This window comes from Gossypium hirsutum, chromosome A06, assembly GCF_007990345.1.
Source record: "Gossypium hirsutum isolate 1008001.06 chromosome A06, Gossypium_hirsutum_v2.1, whole genome shotgun sequence".
In the NCBI taxonomy this organism is placed as follows: domain Eukaryota; kingdom Viridiplantae; phylum Streptophyta; class Magnoliopsida; order Malvales; family Malvaceae; genus Gossypium; species Gossypium hirsutum.
In genome coordinates this window covers 120,950,736-120,970,165 of record NC_053429.1, presented here as the reverse complement: position 1 = coordinate 120,970,165, position 19,430 = coordinate 120,950,736, and positions in this window count along the sequence as shown.

Below are 19,430 nucleotides of genomic sequence, written 5' to 3'. Positions count from 1 at the left end.
ATAAATATGTTTTAAACAAGATTAAAAGTTTTCAAAATAATTTAAAATCATTAAGAATTATTCGAGGTTATTTGAAGTTGATTGAAACCCAAAATGAGCTCCAAAAGGTCAAAATTACTTAAGTTAGTGCAGTGTTGAAAACAGGTGTGACATTCTAACATAGGGACTATTGAGGTCGTGATGAGACTTTGTGAGTAATGATGTCATGACGTCAGTTATGTGATGTCACAAAATTGGGTGGCGAGGTCATGATGTTGCAATTTCGTGGTCGCAACGTCAAAATTTTATAGTGGGGACATGACTCGCTAAGTATGTCCAAAACACTTCAAAATGTTTTCCAAAGTCCCTTTATTCATGACATATCTAGTGTCACAGGGTTAGAACTTTAGTCTCGCAGTCCCCCAGACCTTAGGAAATTTCTTCGCTTCAAATGCACCTAAGTCAGCCTACTTAGACCTGATCATGGGTTCGGCCACCCAGCTCGACCTGAAGGCCCGCCCAACAAATGGGAGGGTTTGGGTAAAAATATAGGCTCGAAAAATGGGTTTGGACAAAAAATAAGGCCATTTAAAAAATAGGTCGGGCATCGGGTAAGACTTTTTTGGCCTAGGCCCGGCCCGAATTATTTACTAAATATTTTATTTTATTTTTAATCATTTTTAACTTTTAAATTTACTTTTAGTTTTAGTTTTGTGCCGTCCTCCCCCTCATTCTCAATTCCAAAACTAAGATCCCTAAGCTCACCACCTCCACTGATCCAGCAGTGTTGTCCGTTGACGTCGCTCACCACCTTCATCTCCACCTCCCACCTGCTTCCTCTGTCATCGGCGCCCACCTAATTTCCTCAACCAACTCAGGTAAGAAATCTCCTTTTCACTTTCTTCTTTTTGTTTGGTCACCAAGAAAATGAAGGAAACTTTTGTGTTTTGATTATGTTTTAGTATCCTTTTGTTTGGTCATCTGAACTGTACCTAATTTGAACGTAAATTAGGAATTTTATTTTCACTTTAGGAATTTTTTTAAAGCTTAATGAACAAATTTGGAATCTTTTTTTCTTCTATGGGGTTTTCATTTTCAATGGAAACTGGGAACAAACTCAAGTTTATATCTATTTCGATTACTAGAAATGGAGAGACATTTGGGTTGGCTGCCTGTCTATCTAGCTTTGTTTCATGGTGGGTTGTGAGATTGACTGTTGAGTTTGATAAAGTAGTAGCTTGTTCTTTATCTCTTCTTTTAAATGGAACATTGATGAACTGATGCATAAGTTTTATAATCTTTTGATGGAGAATGAATGTTATAGAAAGTGAACCTAGCTTTGTAATTATCCCCACCTAGAAATAATCAATAGTCTTGCTTCTACACTCTATCACTTTAAAATATAGGGAAATGCAAGTTGGAGTTTTGATTGAGATGACCTTACCCCCTTTATAGCCTTAATAATCATGGAAAGTAAGAAAATTTCAATATCTCATTTCTTTTAAAATATGTTGTTAGTTTCTATATTTTAAAAAATTAAAGTTTTTATTTTTCTGATTTAAAAATCTTAGTCAAATTATTATTTTTGATGATGGTTTTCATTAAAATTTATTAATTTGCTATATTTGTTCAAGTTTGGTATAGTTGCAGAAACAAAATTTGTCAATTAACTATTTACATTTTTTATTTAGTAGAAATGTACTTTTGAGCTTTGTTCAAAATTTGATGTTAATATGGGGTTAATTCCATCTAACTCTTCAAATTATTACTAAAACTGTCCAAATTTTAAAATATTTTAATTGAGTTTTTAAAGTAATAATATTATATCAATTAAGTCTTTCTATTAGCTTAAATACCGATTAGGTGTTAAATGTCAGTTCTAAAAGGTTGTAAGAGTAGGCCTCAAAGGTTGAAGGTTAAGTGAAAGCAAAATCTCCTAAAAAATGTCAACTGATTGGCCAAATCTATCACATAGGAAGAAATTTTATGACAAAAATTAACCCAAAGTGTTGTTTGCAAGTAAGTGATAACTTCGTGCAATATATATCTCTGTAGTTGGCTAAACCAAATAATTTTCTATGAAAATGAAACATTGGTTGGAGATGTTACGACTTTGATGTTTTTTATTTTTTTGACTAAAGGGTTGGAGATCTTGACATTTTCTTGCAATCAGTTTTTGAAGCAAGAACCAAGTACTAGCCAAGAGGCATAAGAGTTAACTTGCACAAGATACAAGGCTTGAATATCTTATTTTCAAAAAGGTAATGGGTTATATTTAGCATTGGATAATGGATCTCTTTTCTTAGAAGTAGCATAAGATGTTTTTTCGTTGAATATGATCATTGATTGGGTTAATTGTGATTATAGTTGTTGATTGGATTTTGCCTTTTTCGGATTAATTTATCAACTCTGTCAGGACTGCTACAATAAAAAGATAGAAATAGGTGGAACTATTGATAGAACTCTGCTTCTTCATGAATAATATATGAACTTATTTGAGACTTTTTGTACATGTTGATATTCCACTACTATGCTCAAATTCGGAATTTAGTATTTAGTATTTAGATTTTAGTTTGACATAATTTGGTTATCTACTTTTACAATGATATTAGTTAATCCAAATAGTTAACATCTTTAACCATTGTGATTAAAATGATGACATTAAAGATTTCTCTTAAAGATACTTTTCTAACACATAAAAAGCATCTATTTCGGTACGATAAGTTGGAATAAATATTTTTAAGAAAAAAAATTGACCTTGCTATTTTAACCGAAATAATTATGAGTGTCAACTATTTCAACTAACTAATGATACTATGTAGAGGAACCAAATTATATCAAATTAAAGTATAGATATTAAATCCTATATTTAAATTTAATATAAAGACATAACTATAATTTGACCTAATTTAAAACAATCCATGTCTAACACAAAAATTTGTCAATTAATTTAATAAAATTATATATATTTAAAAAAATTAATTAAATTAAATTAAATTGGTGTATGTGATTATCTACCCGAACTGAGGTGAAGATAGCAAACTAATTATTATTAAATATACTGATAATGAAATTTTTACCACTAAAATAATAAAAATTATCATCAATATTTAAAAAAAAAAGGATAATAAGATTTTTAACGTCCAATCCATTTTTTGTACATGTTGATGTTCTTTATGGATGTGCTTCGAATGTTTGTGATTGCTGTTGACTAGAATGGAGGGCTCATTTGCTGACTGTTTGTTATCTATGTACACAGACTAGCTGCATTTGGTTTCCATTCATTGCATCTTCAATGCCAGGGGGACTTGAGTTTATTTGGATTTATATAATCGTTTGGTTTATTCGGATTTATATAATTGTTGGACAATTATATAATCTTTTGGTTTATTTGGATTTTAGGACTTGAGTTTTTAAAACTATGGCTAGTTTGAGCACTCTTATACCTATGTACAATGAGTTTAATGAGTATGAAAATGCTCTCAGACGTCAAAAGTCTACCACTTCAAAGGTATAGGATGAAATGACAAAGCTTGAATGCGAGAACAAAAATGAATTGAAGGCACAATATAATCACTATAAGAGTATCCTCTCCGCTAAATCTTCAAGTGGAACCTCTCATTTAAGACGTCATCTAGATAACTATTTGAAAAAAATTAAAAAAGACATCGCTCAATACACCATAGCCGTTCAACCATCCTTTAGAGGTGGTCCATCTATAAAAAACTACAAGTTTGATACCGATGAGTATCGTCGAGCTGTTTTTACTTTTCTTGTGTGTGACAAGAATTCATTTAGGACAGTTGAATAATTGGGATTTAGATACATAATGAGACTTGCTAGTCTTAATTTTAAGAATATAAGAAGATATACAGCTACTAGGGATGTCCTAATGTATTATACAAAAGAGAGAGATCATGTTAAAAAAGAGTTGGCTAAAGCACCTGGTTTAATTTGTCTAACTTCCGATAATTGGAACTCAGAGCATACTAATGATGAATATATTTGCATTACTGCTCATTTGGTTGACAAAGATTGGAAGCTACAAAAAAGCATCATAACATTTAGAGCTTTATTTCTTCCGTATGATGGTTTGAACATAACGGATGAGCTTGTTTTATGTTTATCTTAATGGGGTATAGACAATGAAATTTTTAGCATCACTTTGGATAATGCTTCTTATAATGATGCTATGGTTTCTTGTTTTAAAAATAGTTTTCGTGCGAACTGAGTTATTTTGTGTGATGGTATTTTTTTCAAGTTAGATGTTGTGCACATATATTGAATCTTATAATTAAAGTTAGTTTGGAACTTCCTGATGATGTTATTGGTAAGGCTCGAAATGGAATTAAGTACATAAAAAAATCAAAAGTTCGTAGGAAAAGATTTTATGATGTGGCTGACAAGTTTTCATTTGAATGTGACCAAAAGCTGCATCAAGATGTGTGTGTGAGATGGAATTCTACTTATTTGATGTTTGAATCTTCTCTTTACTATAAAGATGTGCTAGATTATTGGGGCCAATAGGATAAAGATTATCAAATATTTGCACTTTCTAATGAGTGGAGAAATGTTGTTATTTTTTGCAAATTTTTGAAAATCTTTTATGACGTGACTTGTGTTTTTTTCTGGTTCTAATTATCCAGCGACTAATCTTTATTTTAGAAGGGTTTGGAAGGTTCACAAGGTCTTGCTTGATACAGTTAAAGGTCCTCATTCTTTTTTAACTCCAATGGTTAAGCAAATGCAAGAGAAATTTAATAAATATTGGGCTGAGTATTCGTTGATATTGTCATGTGCTGTAATTTTAGATCCTCGTTACAAGTTAAATTATGTGCAGTATTGCTTTACTACAATTAATGGTATTCATGCTTTAGATTTTTTTTGAAACCATTCTTCGCAATTTTAGACTCTTGTTTGATGAGTATGTTAAGAAATACAAATCCATGTATTCCTCTTTGGTTGGGAGTTCTAATATTTCGGATAATAATTCTATTGATTCTAGTTTGCATCAATACAATGTTAATAATGTTGATTTTGAGGGAGATTTTGATGAGAGCGATGATTATAAATAGTATTTAAATTTTAAATGAATCTAGCACTAAAAGTGAAAAGTCATAGTTGGACATTTATTTGGAAGAACTGGAGCTTAAGTTGAATAGTCAAATAGATGTTTTGGATTATTGGAGCAAAAGTTCAGTTTAATATAATGAGCTTTCATTATTGGCTCGTGATCTTTTGGAAATTCTAATATCGACTATAGCTTCTGAATTGACTTTTAGCATGGGTAAGAAAGTTATCACACCTTTGAGGAGTTCACTTAAGCCAAAAACGGTTCAAGCCGTTGTTTGCTTTGATGATTGGATACGAGCTAAGGGATTTTCAACGGGTAATTATTATTCTTGTTTTATTGTTGTAATTTTATAATATTTTTATCAATTTGATTATCTAATTATTTATTCTTATTTCATGTTAGAAATTTGTTGCAAGAATGATGATGATGATGAGGATGATGTTTCTTCGATTGCTTTTTAGGTTACCTTTCTAATGTTGACAATTTAATTTAGCTTACAATTTATAGTTTGTTATAAAAGTAAATATATTGATTGGTTAATATATAGATATTTTGGTTGGTTGATTATATTTTGCAGGTTTTTGGTATTGTTTTGGTGATGTTGGTGATGTTGTTTTTTGTGCTATATTGGTATTGTTTGGTATTGTTTTGGTGTTGTTTTTTATGTTGTTTGGTGTTGTTTTAATACTATTTTGATGCTGTTTTTTGTGGTTTTTATTGTTGTTTCATAGCTATTTATTATGTTGTTCCGTTGTCATTTTTAATATTATTTGGATATTGTAGAACTTTTGTTTTATTATTAATTTTGTTATTATTTTAGTTCTAACTTGTTCCTATTTTAATATAACAATTTTTTATTGTATTTTCAATTTGTGTATTATTTTAAAAATTATTTTAGTATTATTTTTTATTTGTTTATTTTTTTAATATTTGTTTTTATGTTTTTAAATGTATTTGATTGATTATATTTTAAAAAAACTTTATTTAATAAAATAATCTAAAATAATTTAATATGGGTCAGGCCGGACTTAGGCTTAGCAATTATATTTCAGGTCGGGCTTGGAAAAAATTTTAGGCCCATTTTTCAGGCCGAGCTGGGTCCAGGCCTAACAAACGGGTCTGAATTTTTAGTTGGGTCTGACTCAGCCCAGCCCGTGAACACCTCTAGCCTAGCTCTCGAAAGTTGAGAATTCTCCCAAAAATTCTCTAAGGCACCGAAAAATAGAGTTGAAACAACTCAAAATGAAAAGAGCAACAAGAGAGTTGAAAAGCCAGAAGAAAACAATATACACCAAGAGTTTGAATAAATTCTCTCAATATATTCTTAATTCAAGAATAACTGAATACAATGGGATGATTACAAATGAAAGGGGAGGCCTTTATTTATAGTTGAGCTCCCTCGAAACCAATGGTACAGATTGAGTTACATTGACGATTAAGATTATAGTCTATCTACAATTGAGAGTCTAAGGGATTTAAACTATGTACAATCTTATCCCTTTAGGATTTACCTTATTTATCCTAGTAACTCTAGTTTGACTAAAATGTTTCACTGGGCTACCAAGGCTTCAAATAGATGGGCTTCTCTATGGATTCCATGAATCGGGCCAGTTCATGTGGATCAAATAAGTCTCATTTAATAAGTTAACATCTATGGGGTGTTTTGTGTACAATGGTAACGAGCTTTGATCCATGACCCATGACGCTAGCATATACATTAAAATCTCTCAAATATGTATGAAATCCATTATAAAACTCTTTAAATTCACAATTTATAATCCTCAGAGGTAAGTAATCATGCATATCATCAATTTGGAAAAAAGAAAGATAAGATGATGAAATAAGCATAGCTTTCAAGCTCAAATTTAAACAGCATTCAACACAAAGACCAAGAAATATGAAATTAACACATTTACTTATGTAGACATCTACTACATGTCACAATTTACTCTTGGAGGTTTCATTGATAGTGTGATGTCCCGAATTGAGCTAGGCTTCAAGCCTCCTCGAATAAAAAACCTACATGCAAAAAAATTAACCTGTAAGCAAATAATGCTTAGTAAGTTCAAATAGAATTCACTGTACTTACCTTGTTAGAGATGAGTACGCCAAATATCATTAGAACATAAATAATTACTACAACATTTTCAACTACATCACATAAGGCAAGTTAAGCATAAGAATTTATAATCATGTCTACCAATTATATATATTCTTATCATCTCATGAAACACAATTATATATATGTATATATTGACGACGCATGTAAAGACTTTTATACTTAATTTAAGGTCTAATTAATTTTAATTAATTAAGTTTATTTTTTAGGTAACCATTTTTATATTCTATTAATCTTACTTATATAAGTTAATGATAATCATCATCATCATTTCCCACTAAAAATATGAAAAAAAATGGTTTAATAATTTAGGCTCTTTGGATAATTGTTAACTAGGTCTTCAAGCATTTTTTAAATTAAAACTCAATAGTGATTAGACTGTTACAGTTTAGTCCTTAAGATTTAATTAACTATTTTGTTGGTTAAGTTACTTAATTGGTCTTCAATATATTTTATAATTAACTCCATAAATATTCTCATTTTATCCTTACGGACTTGGTTTATGGAAATGAGGTTCTGAAATCGAAATTTTTTGACATCACCTAAAATCGAGTCGTTACATATGTCTCCATCGTTCTTAGGTCCAACAAAATTATGGTGAATACCCATGTTCTTCATTAAAACTAAAAAAATAAGAAATATTAAAAATATATAAACTAAGAAAGAAAAATAAAAGCATACTTAAAATATAAAAACAAGAAAAAAAAACAACTTTTAGATAATATCAAATTTTATAGTTTTTAGCATCATGATCTTCAAAGGAATCTACCGCATCCAAATAGGTCATATCATTCAGGCCATGAAAATTACTATCCTTGTAAGCATGGTTGGCTTTAGCATCATAGTAAAAATCTTCATCTTTTGCAGAAAAATTAACCTCCATTTCATCATTTTAGGATGTAAAATTTGTCTCAATATTATTTCCTTTCCTTTTAATGGATTCTTGATAAAAGTTTACCAAAACCACATCAATAGCATAAATTTTCAATAAGCTTTGAAGGATTATTTTGACCACCATTTTCTTTCCCTTCATTGTTATTCTTTTTTTAGTGGTTAGAAGTACCACCATTATGATCATCGTGATATTGGTTACTAGTGACATGGGTTGCACATGGGAGCCCGCAACCATGACACATCTGTGCGATCCATCAAGAAGGAAGGAGGTCATTTGGCCCAATCGGACTGACCCGTTGCTTGAAGAGATTGAAGGCCCATCTACAAGTTAGACAAATATGGAAACATGATCTTGAAAGATATGATTTTATAATCTTGGAGATCTTAGATATGATATGTAATCTTATAAGATATTATTTTATAAGATTACATATCTTAGATAAGATAGGTAATCTTAGAAGATATGATTTTATATTCTAAGAGATTTGATTGTAGATACCCTTTAATCATAGCCGTTGATGTACTTGATTTTGTACCGTTGGATTTGGAGAGGCTCAACTATAAATAGAGGCCTCTTCCCTCATTGTAAAGCACTTGAGTTTTGAGCAATAAGAATTCTTGAGAGCATTCACTCAAACTTTTCTCTCTCTTATGTTCTTATTTTCCTTGGCTTGTTCTTGTCTCATTCTTCTTTCATCTTGTTGGCTTTGAGTTGCTTTCGCTTGAGTTGTGTTTTGGGAAGAATTCTGTTGAATCCTTCTTTTGTGGAAGTTAGGCTGACTTAGGCGTTTTTGGAGTAAGAAACTGCCTAAGGCCGCACGGATTGTGAGGCAAGAATCCTAAGTCCGTGACAGTTGGTATCAGAGCGGGTTCGAAAGCACTTTTGAGAAATGTCGAAAGAAGTTGTTGATCAGAATGAGCCAATGGAGACCCGTGGGAGGGCTAGAAAGGCTAGTCGATCGAGGGATATGTTGTCGAGCTTGGAAATTCGAGTGGTTAATCTCGAGGAGTCCGCTGGTGACATGAAGGAGACACTCGAAGTGGTCCTGACCCGTATGGAGGAACTGAGGGAAGATAGCAAGGAGTTTGTGTTGGACTCCCTCAGATCCACTTCAGACAAACTGACAGGGAGGGACGAAGCTCTTGAGGCCCTGCTGACTGCCATAAAGGAAGAGATTGCTGAGCTTAAGGGGGAGCTCAGAATCTGTAAGGCTGCCCTGGGAAGTGGGATGTTGGCTTCGGGACCGAAGCAACGTCATGTGGATGTTCCAAAACCCGAGAAGTTCAAAGGGATTAGGTCCGCAAGAGAAGTGGACAACTTCCTGTGGGAATTAGAGCAATATTTTCGAGCAATTGGCATTGAGGATGATGCCACCAAGGTAAACACCGCTTCAATTTACTTTTCTGATGTTGCTCTCTTGTGGTAGAGACGTAGGTCCACGGAGGAGAAACGTGGAGGAACGACCATTGGAACTTGGGAGGAGTTTCAAAGAGAGTTGAAGAAGCAGTTTTATCCACAACATGCTGAAAAGGAGGCTCGTGCTAAGTTGCGTCGGCTTACGCAACAAGGCACTGTTCGAGATTATGTTCGGGAATTCAGCAAGTTGATGCTTCAGATCTCAGACTTGAACGAGAAAGAAGCATTCTATTGGTTCGAGGATGGTTTAAAAATGTGGGCCAAGCAAGAGTTGCGTCGTCAGATATCACCGAATTGACCGAAGCTATGGCCAAGGCAGAAAATTTCTATAATATTGGGGGAAGAAAATTTGATAATAATGATTCTTCCAAACCCAAGTCGAAACCCAAAGACAATGGTGAGGGAAACAATGATCAAAAGGAAAAGAATGACGAAGGCCCAAAGTCTAGTCAAGGTAAGCCTTGGGATAGAAAAGGACCAATAAAGTGCTTTCTTTGCCAAGGCCCACATAGAATGAGTGTCTGTCTAAAGAAAGCCGCTTTTCATGCCATGGAGGCACGCGAAGAAGCCGAAGATGACACCAAAAGCCTCAATTCGATATTAGGAGGTGTTGAAGAGAAGTCAAACAATGGGTTGATGTTTGTGGACATCATCGTAGCTGGCAGAAGATTGAATGCACTTGTTGATACTGGTGCGTCTGATTTATTTATGTCTAAAGAAATGGCAAAGGAACTTGGCCTTAAAATCGAGGAAGATTCGAGACGAATCAAAATGGTGAATTCAGAAAGCATTCCCATAACGGGTGTGGCAAAAGGGGTGGAACTCAAACTTGGCGAGTGGACGGGCAAAGCGACCATTAAGGTAATCCCACTTGATGATTATGATTTTGTAGTTGGATTAAGTTTACTTGACAGGCTCAATGCGGATATTCACCCTTCCGAGAATTACATGACAATCTCCAATGCAAATCAACGACATATGGTGAGAATGAAAAGGAAGGGAAGCATGGAGGGAAAAACCTTGTCGGCAATTCAATTTGCCAAAGGAGTCCGTCGAAATGAAGTCTCCTACCTAGCTACCTTGAGAGACAATATGGATGATAAATTCGAGGGGGAAATTCTAAAGGAAGTGGAACGGTTGCTAAAGTTATTTCAAGATGTAATGCCCATGGAGTTGCCCAAAAGATTGCCACCTAAGAGGGAGGTGGACCACAAGATTGAGCTGTTGCCCAATGCTGAACCACCAGCAAGGGCACCATATCGGATGGCTCCACTGGAACTAGAGGAATTGCGGAAACAGTTGATAGAGCTTTTAGATGCCGAGTTCATTAGACCATCTAAAGCCCCGTTCGGTGCACCTGTGTTATTTCAAAAGAAGCATGATGGATCTTTGAGAATGTGCATCGACTACAGGGCCTTAAACAAAATCACTATAAAAAATAGGTATCCCATTCCTCTTATTGCAGATTTGTTCGATCAACTTGGTAGCGCGAGATGGTTTACTAAGTTGGATTTGCGATCGGGGTACCACCAAGTGAGAATAGCCAAAGGGGATGAGCCCAAGACAGCCTGTGTAACTAGGTATGGGTCCTTTGAGTTCTTGGTGATGCCATTCGGGTTGACAAATGCCCGGCCACATTTTGTACCCTAATGAATAAGGTATTACAACCTTTCTTGGATCGTTTTGTGGTTGTTTATCTTGACGATATTGTGGTGTATAGTAAGACGCTCGAAGAGCATGTGGGACACTTGGGGGAGGTGTTCCAAACTCTACAAGAAAATGAGCTATATGTCAAAAAGGAGAAATGCTCCTTTGCCCAACGAGAAGTGCCATTTCTAGGCCATATTGTGGGAGGTGGCACGATTCGAATGGATGAAAGTAAAGTTCGAGCAATTGCCGATTAGGAATCACCAACCAAGGTGACGGAGTTGCGGTCTTTCCTTGGATTAGCAAATTACTACCGTCGCTTCATTGAAGGCTATTCCAAGATCACTGCACCCTTGACGGACCTGTTGAAAAAGGGTAAAGTGTGGGATTGGAACCTTCAGTGTGAGAAAGCCTTCAACCAAGTGAAGCAAGCGATGACGAGCGAACCTGTACTTGCATTGCCAAATTTTTCAAAGGCGTTTGAGGTACGCACAGATGCTTCAGAGTATGCCATTGGAGGGGTGTTGATGCAAGATGGGCATCCGATTGCTTTCGAGAGTTGAAAGCTTAATGAGACGGAACGGAGATACACGGTCCAAGAAAAAGAGATGACGGCAGTGGTGCATTGTTTGCGCACATGGAGACACTATTTGCTGGGTTCCAGGTTTGTGGTATTCACTGATAATGTTGCAAATAGCTATTTCTTAACCCAGAAAAAGTTATCCCCCAAGCAGGCTCATTGGCAGGTTTTCCTAGCAGAGTTTGATTTTAGCATGGAATACAAGCCGGGGAGTGCCAACATTGTGGCCGATGCACTTAGCCGAAAAATAGAATTTGCAACGATAAGCCAACCTGAGAGTCCCTTATTAGAGCGCATTCAAGAAGGACTGTCCCATGATCCCACGGCCAAAAATCTGATGGAGCTTGCTAGAGATGGAAAAACGAGGCGATTTTGGCTCGAGGGAGAATTGCTATATACTCATGGGTAACGTCTATATGTGCCTCAACATGGGAATTTACGAAAGGAAATCATGAAGGAATGTCATGATTCAAAATGGGCTGGCCATCCAGGAATACACTGTACCTTGGCTCTATTGGAGGATCGATTTTATTGGCCTCACATGGGTGATGATGTGGAGGCCTATGTGAAAACTTGTTTAATATGCCAACAAGATAAGGTTGAGTTGAAAGCCCCTGCTGGTTTGTTACAACCGTTGCCCATTCCGGAGCGCCCATGGGAGAGCTTGTCCATGGACTTTATCACAGGCTTGCCTAAATCTGATGGATTTGCAAGTATTTTTGTTGTGGTGGACAGGTTTTCGAAGTATGTAACTTTCATCCCCGCAACCAAGGAGTGTCCCGCTGAGGAGGCAGCTCGCTTATTCCTTAAGCATGTGGTGAAGTATTGGGGAGTACCACAGTCTATCATCAGTGATCGAGATGGGCGATTTACGGGTCAGTTTTGGACAGAGTTGTTCAAGTTAATGGGCTCAGACTTAAACTTTTCCACTAGCATGCATCCCCAAACTGATGGGCAAACCGAACGAGTGAATGCATTGTTGGAGACGTATCTTCGGCACTATATAAGTGCGACACAAAAGGATTGGCCAAAGTTGTTGGACGTGGCCCAGTTTTCGTACAACTTACAACGAAGTGGGGCAACGAACCAGAGTCCGTTTGAGATAGTGACGGGGCAACAGCCGCTTACACCCAATGTGGTTGCAACTCGTTATGTGGGATCGAATCCAGCAGCTTATCGATTTGCGATGGATTGGCAAGAGCAAAACGATCTAGCTAGAGCTTGTCTACATAAGGCAAGTAAGCGCAACAAGAAGTGGGCGGATCGAAATCGAAGGGACGTGCAATTTCAAGTTGGTGACCCAGTTCTTGCCAAACTACACCTAATTTTGAGACATGATGGGTTACACAAAGGACTCGTTCGGCGGTATGAGGGGCCATTTCGAATTGTGAAAAAGGTAGGCAAGGTGGCTTACAAGCTTGAGTTGTCTGAGAAGCTCAAAGTTCATCCAGTATTCCATGTGAGTATGCTTAAGTCATTCCATGAAGATAGAGAAGACCCAAATTGGAGCAAGTCTGAACGAGCACCAATGGGGGTAAAAGTCGCCTATGATCGAGAGGTCGAGAACATTGAAGCTGATCGTGTGGTCAGACGTAAGTACTACCGACCGCGGCGTGAATACTTGGTCCGATGGAAGGGATTCCCGGATAGTGAGATGAGTTGGGAACCTGCTGAAGCCTTGTGGCAATTCCAAGACAAGATAGATCGATACCATGCGGAGGACGCGACGAGGGCGTCGCTAGATTCGGTGGGGGAGAATGTCATGGGTTGCGCATGGGAGCCCGCAACCATGACACATCTGTGCGATCCATCAAGAAGGAAGGAGGTCATTTGGCCCAATCGGACTGACCCGTTGCTTGAAGAGATTGAAGGCCCATCTACAAGTTAGACAAATATGGAAACATGATCTTGAAAGATATGATTTTATAATCTTGGAGATCTTAGATATGATATGTAATCTTATAAGATATTATTTTATAAGATTACATATCTTAAATAAGATAGGTAATCTTAGAAGATATGATTTTATATTCTTAGAGATTTGATTGTAGATACCCTTTAATCATAGCCGTTGATGTACTTGATTTTGTACCGTTGGATTTGGAGAGGCTCAACTATAAATAGAGGCCTCTTCCCTCATTATAAAGCACTTGAGTTTTGAGCAATAAGAATTCTTGAGAGCATTCACTCAAACTTTTCTCTATCTTGTGTTCTTATTTTCCTTGGCTTGTTCTTGTCTCATTCTTCTTTCATCTTGTTGGCTTTGAGTTGCTTTCGCTTGAGTTGTGTTTTGGGAAGTATTCTATTGAATCCTTCTTTTGTAGAAGTTAGGCTGGCTTAGGCGTTTTTAGAGTAAGAAACTGCCTAAGGCCGCACGGATTATAAGGCAAGAATCCTAAGTCCGTGACACTAGTACGTCCTTGAGAATGTCTTCAACTACGTCCACGGCCACGATTATGACCTCTATAGTTTCCTTTTTCATAATTGTTATTAACTACTACATTCACCAAAACCAATGGGACAAATTTCATGGGTTTTCATCAATAACTTGTTATTTTGCTCAACCACCAGAAGGCATGATATTAATTTGGATACTTTTTAAAACCATTTTCATGATATTGTTGCTGCAAGAGCATATTAGATGCATGAAAAGTTGAACATGTTTTTTTTTTAATAAGTCCTCGTCAGTTACTTTTTCTCCACATAATTTTAATGGAGAACTAACTAATTTTGAAATTTTTCAAATTATATTCACTTACAGTCTTAAAACCCATTCAAACATAACAAGCTTTAGGGAGTATTATCATTTTTTGATGGTCAAACCGTTCTTTCAAATTATTTCACAACTCAAGAGGATCTTTCGCAGTTAGATATTCCACTTTTAATCCTTCATCTTGATGATTACGAATAAAAATCATAGCTTTTACCTTGCCTTGGTTAGATGCCTCTTGATATACTAAAATTGTATTCCCTAGGCCTTTTGCATCTAGGTGAATTTTGGTATCTAATCCCATGATAAATAATTCTTGCTTGAGATATCAAAAGTCGCAAATTCGAGTTTTACAAGATTTGACATTATTCAAGGAAATATAAAACAATGATAATAATTAGAATATGAAATACTACATAATTAATAAAACTTGAATAAAAATAACTTTGATTATTAAAATTAATAAAAGTTAGCACTAGAAATACTCAAGACCTTATAAAAGAAATTTTATGTACAATGTATACATCATACTTTTATGAAAGAAACAACATATGCATATTACTATTCTATTTTCATCTAATATGTAAATGCAAAATTAAGAAATCTATATGCATGTGCAAGCACATATATAATGCAACATAATACAATATTAAAAATGAATTAATAATTAATATGCCTTTAAAAATAATACAAGTTTCAAATAAATCATTAAAACTAGGACTGAAAATAAATGAAAGAAAATTAATATTGAAAATATTTGATAATCATATTTTTACCAATGCATATTTTATAGATACATAATTATAATAATGTCTTTAAGAATGAAAGTAGGGAATAGTATAAAATAATTTATGATATATAATTTAGGATTGCCTTGAAATAAAAGAGAAATTAATTTTTATTTTAATCAAGAACTTTTAAGCAAATTCGTACTGGTAACATATTATAAGCTAATAGAATTATAACAAGAGAGAAGAGTAGGTAATGAAAGGATGATTCAACTTTTACTTTAGGACACCAAAAAGCTTATACATACCCTCTATTTATGGGTCTCAATCACCATAAGTTACAAATTTATAATAAAGATAATTAAGATACCTTATAAATTTTTAGGGGTTATACGAGTTACAAGAAAATGTGTAACATCCTCAAGGTACAATGAGTGGTATAGTAGCATGTCGGGTCGACAATATTAGAGAATTTTTTGAAATAAATTTATTAGGAATAGATGTGTGATAGTGTGGAATATAGTTGGAATCGAAAAAGAGTTAGTGTTTTGAATCGAGAAAAGTTAACTCAAAGTATTGACTAAATTGTAAGAAAATGAAATGCAGTGGGGCAAAAGTGTGAAATAAAAGTTTAAATATGGTTGCATGGAATTGGTGAATAAGGAAGAAGGTTTGAAGGTGCAATTTTTCCTAAATAAGTCATGATTCATAAAAGGTATTACTAGGAAAGTGTAGGGATAAAATGGTAAAAGAATGAATTAGATATTTTGCAGATGTCATGATTAGAGGTGAAAGTCTAAAAATGTAAGGATAGAGGATTAATTAGCAATTTGACCAATTTTCTTAAAATCGTGGGATTTTTCTTAAGAAAAGTGTAGAAAAGTGGAGAATTTCAAATGAACCCAATCGTCACTCTCCTCCATCCTTCCATGCAACTTTTCTTTTTATTATGTCTAAGTTATTCTGTCTAAGTCTTTTCCTCTATTTTTGAACCTTCCAAGCTTACTTCACTAAGTTTCTTTCATGTTTTCCTACCTAAATCAATAGAAAAGTCTAGTGGTTACCTTAGTTTCATGAAAAGAGGGTCAATAGCTAAATAAAAAGGAAGAAAAAAAGTTAGGGTTAGTATGTGATATCAAGAACTCCAAGTAAGAGATGGAAATTTCTTGTAATGTACATGTTATTTTTACTTTTAAAGCATGAATATGCTATATGATCATGATTTTAACAAGTGGAGGTTATGTATTTGTTATGGAAATGAAAAAAAAGAGAATAAGAAAGTGGACCAAATTGTAGATAAAGGAAAAGGTGTACCCAAGAAGTGAAAGAAGAAGAAAGTTAATCATTCAAGCCTTGGTTGTAAGTACTAGAAGGATTTAATTTCGTATCTTTAGATATTTATAATAGGAATTGTAAATGTTTAATTATTAGATTTATATGAAGTAGTAATATAAAGGATTAAATTATAAAGATAGTAAACTATGGTACAAGAATGTGAATGAGAATAAGGTGGTAAAGTGAGTTATACGTATTAAGATTATTATATGTGTGTGGTAAAGATGTGAAATTAAATGAAAGTTATATGTGAAATTATAAGATCGAGGACAAAATTGTAAAAATTAAAAGTTGGTTTAATTGATATTGGGCCCAAGTAGACGAATATGAATCATTAGGATATTAATGGAATGCCATTGAGGAATATATTGCGTACTTATTATTTATTCATATTGGCGGTGTTCTGTTATTCACATCACCAATGTTTAGTTCTGTTTTGTTCTGTATGTCCTAATTGTTCTAATCAATCTACTTTGGGCATTGTGTAAGTGTAATTTGATCAAGCATAACTAACATCACGAGTATATATATTAAATTGCAATATGAAATGTAGCTTACGATTAAATTCTTGCAGTACTTACTAAGTTATTTTAGCTTAACGCGTTTTCTTTTAATGCGTAGGTTGTAGTTGAAAGAGAAGCTAGAAGTTGTTTGAGACCTACTCATCCTATCACATCTCCAAACTTGATTAAGAGTACGATTATATATTGTCGTTAGTATAGCGTGTACATAGGCTTAACAAGTAGATTTTAGTAGAAGGGACTAAATCTTTAATTGGGTGAACCTTGCTTAAGTTGTATTTATATAGAATTATAGTATGTCTAAAGTTTGATGGTTATGAAAACGAATGTGTTATGAATTATGGATAAATGGAGTCTTGTTGGAATGTGTTGGATTGTTTTAAAATGATTTTAAGTTGTTAGATTGATTTAGTAGTTTTTAGCAAATTTTCAAGGTACTTTTGACTAAATTAACTCAAGGTGTTGATACCTGGGGGTTAGGTATCGATACTTGGAGCTTGATGTCAAGATTTTCGAAAATAGAATGTCAATTTGGTATCAATACCACATATTGGTAGCGGTACCTAAGGCCTGGTATCAATATTTGAGGTAAAGGTATTGATACCTGCACATTGATTTCAAAAATTTTGAATTCTAGAGGCTGGTTTTAGTACCGATACTTGTCAAGCATACAAATACCTTGTTTTAGGTATCGATACCTTATGATTTCGTACCGATACTTGCCCCATGTTTTGAATAAAAATCATATTTAATTCATTTTTGAATGAAAAAAATTAACTGAAAATGATCCCAAACTTCCGTAATTAATAATTTTACTAAGTTGACTTAAGTTAAAAAAAAATATATCGTTAAAGGTTCAGTCTACTTAGTGATTAGTCAAGATTGCTTTGGCACCAAATGTAATATTCCTGTATCGAGTTCCAAGGGTCAGATCGAATATAGGGGTGTTACAAAATAAATACTTAGGAGTTACAAGAGTTTTATGGACATTCATTTTACAATATAAGGATACTTTTGTATATCATTTCCACTTCTCTAATTTTGAAAGTTTATAATATTGTATCTTAGATACATTATAAAAGTCCTACATATTTTTCTAGCAACAATGTGGAATGGTTTTTTGGGTAAACTACAAGAATAGTCACTCAACTATGTATTTGGTTCTATTTTGGTCACTCAACTATTATTTTTTTTCGAGTTAATCATTTAATTTTTCGAAATTAAATATTTTAGCCACTCTCATTTTAGTTGTCGTAAACTCAGTAATGAAAGTCTAACATGGGGTTTTTTAATGAGCTAGTAACAAATTTAGGCCTCCAAATTTTACACATTATATCAATTTGATCCTAAATCTAATAAATTTAATAAATTTAACCCCCAATATTTACAAAATTTATCACTTTAGTCCTAAATATAAAAATTATAAAAAAAATTAACATTTAAAAAGTAACTATAGATTATAAAAGTCTATGTCTCTTCTCTTCTTTCCTTTTGATTAGTTCCCTCCCTCTAAGCATTGAATTTGGTGGTGAAATATCAAAAGAAGTTGAATCAAGGAATGGAATAGAAGAAGCAGCAATAGAAGAATAAGATACGCTGAAATCTTAAAAACTTGATAAAATCTAAACTAATAAGAAAATAAACCCCTTGAAAATCTACTTTTAAGCTCAAATGCAATTGTGATTTTATTCGGATTAAAAGAACTATTGCGTATTGTCGATTGAATCTTAGCTCGATTAATATGGGTATTATTATCAATACAAGAAAACATGGGTTTGAGTGTGCTGAAGTGCATTATCCTCTTATTTAAGGGTTGAGAGAGAGCTATGGATAATTTTTGAGATTGTATAAAAAAAACAGATATGATTAGAACCTATAATAAAATTATTATATAAAAGAAATCATATATTTTATTTATACTCAAAATTATATTAGGCACAGATACCGAATATAAATAGTTAGGATGATGGTGGTGCATATAAAAATAGTATCATTGTCTCAATATTCCCAAACCTATGATTTGCATTGTCATAACTAAGATTCATTAGCATACTTATGAAGCAATATTATCCATTTTGGAATTTGGAGTAATTAATTAATAGAGAAAAAAAATCTATAGGATGTGATGGCAGCGCAATCACCTCGAATTTGGGTTTTGGATTTGTCACAATATCCAGCAACAGTTTTGCTAATTAAACAAATAATAATTATGGTTTAGTTAATTAAACAAAGTGGAAGTCTGTCCAAATCCCAGGAATTCAGGAAAGGGCTTCCTAATCTGTCTCAGATCAACAAACCTACCTAGTTCCATTCAAACCAATTTCATGTTTATAAGTTTTTTTTTTTTAATAGTCTAAATATAGGTACGGATAATATCTGTTTCATTTAACGTAATGTTTAAAAAATTACCAATAGTCTTTCTCCAA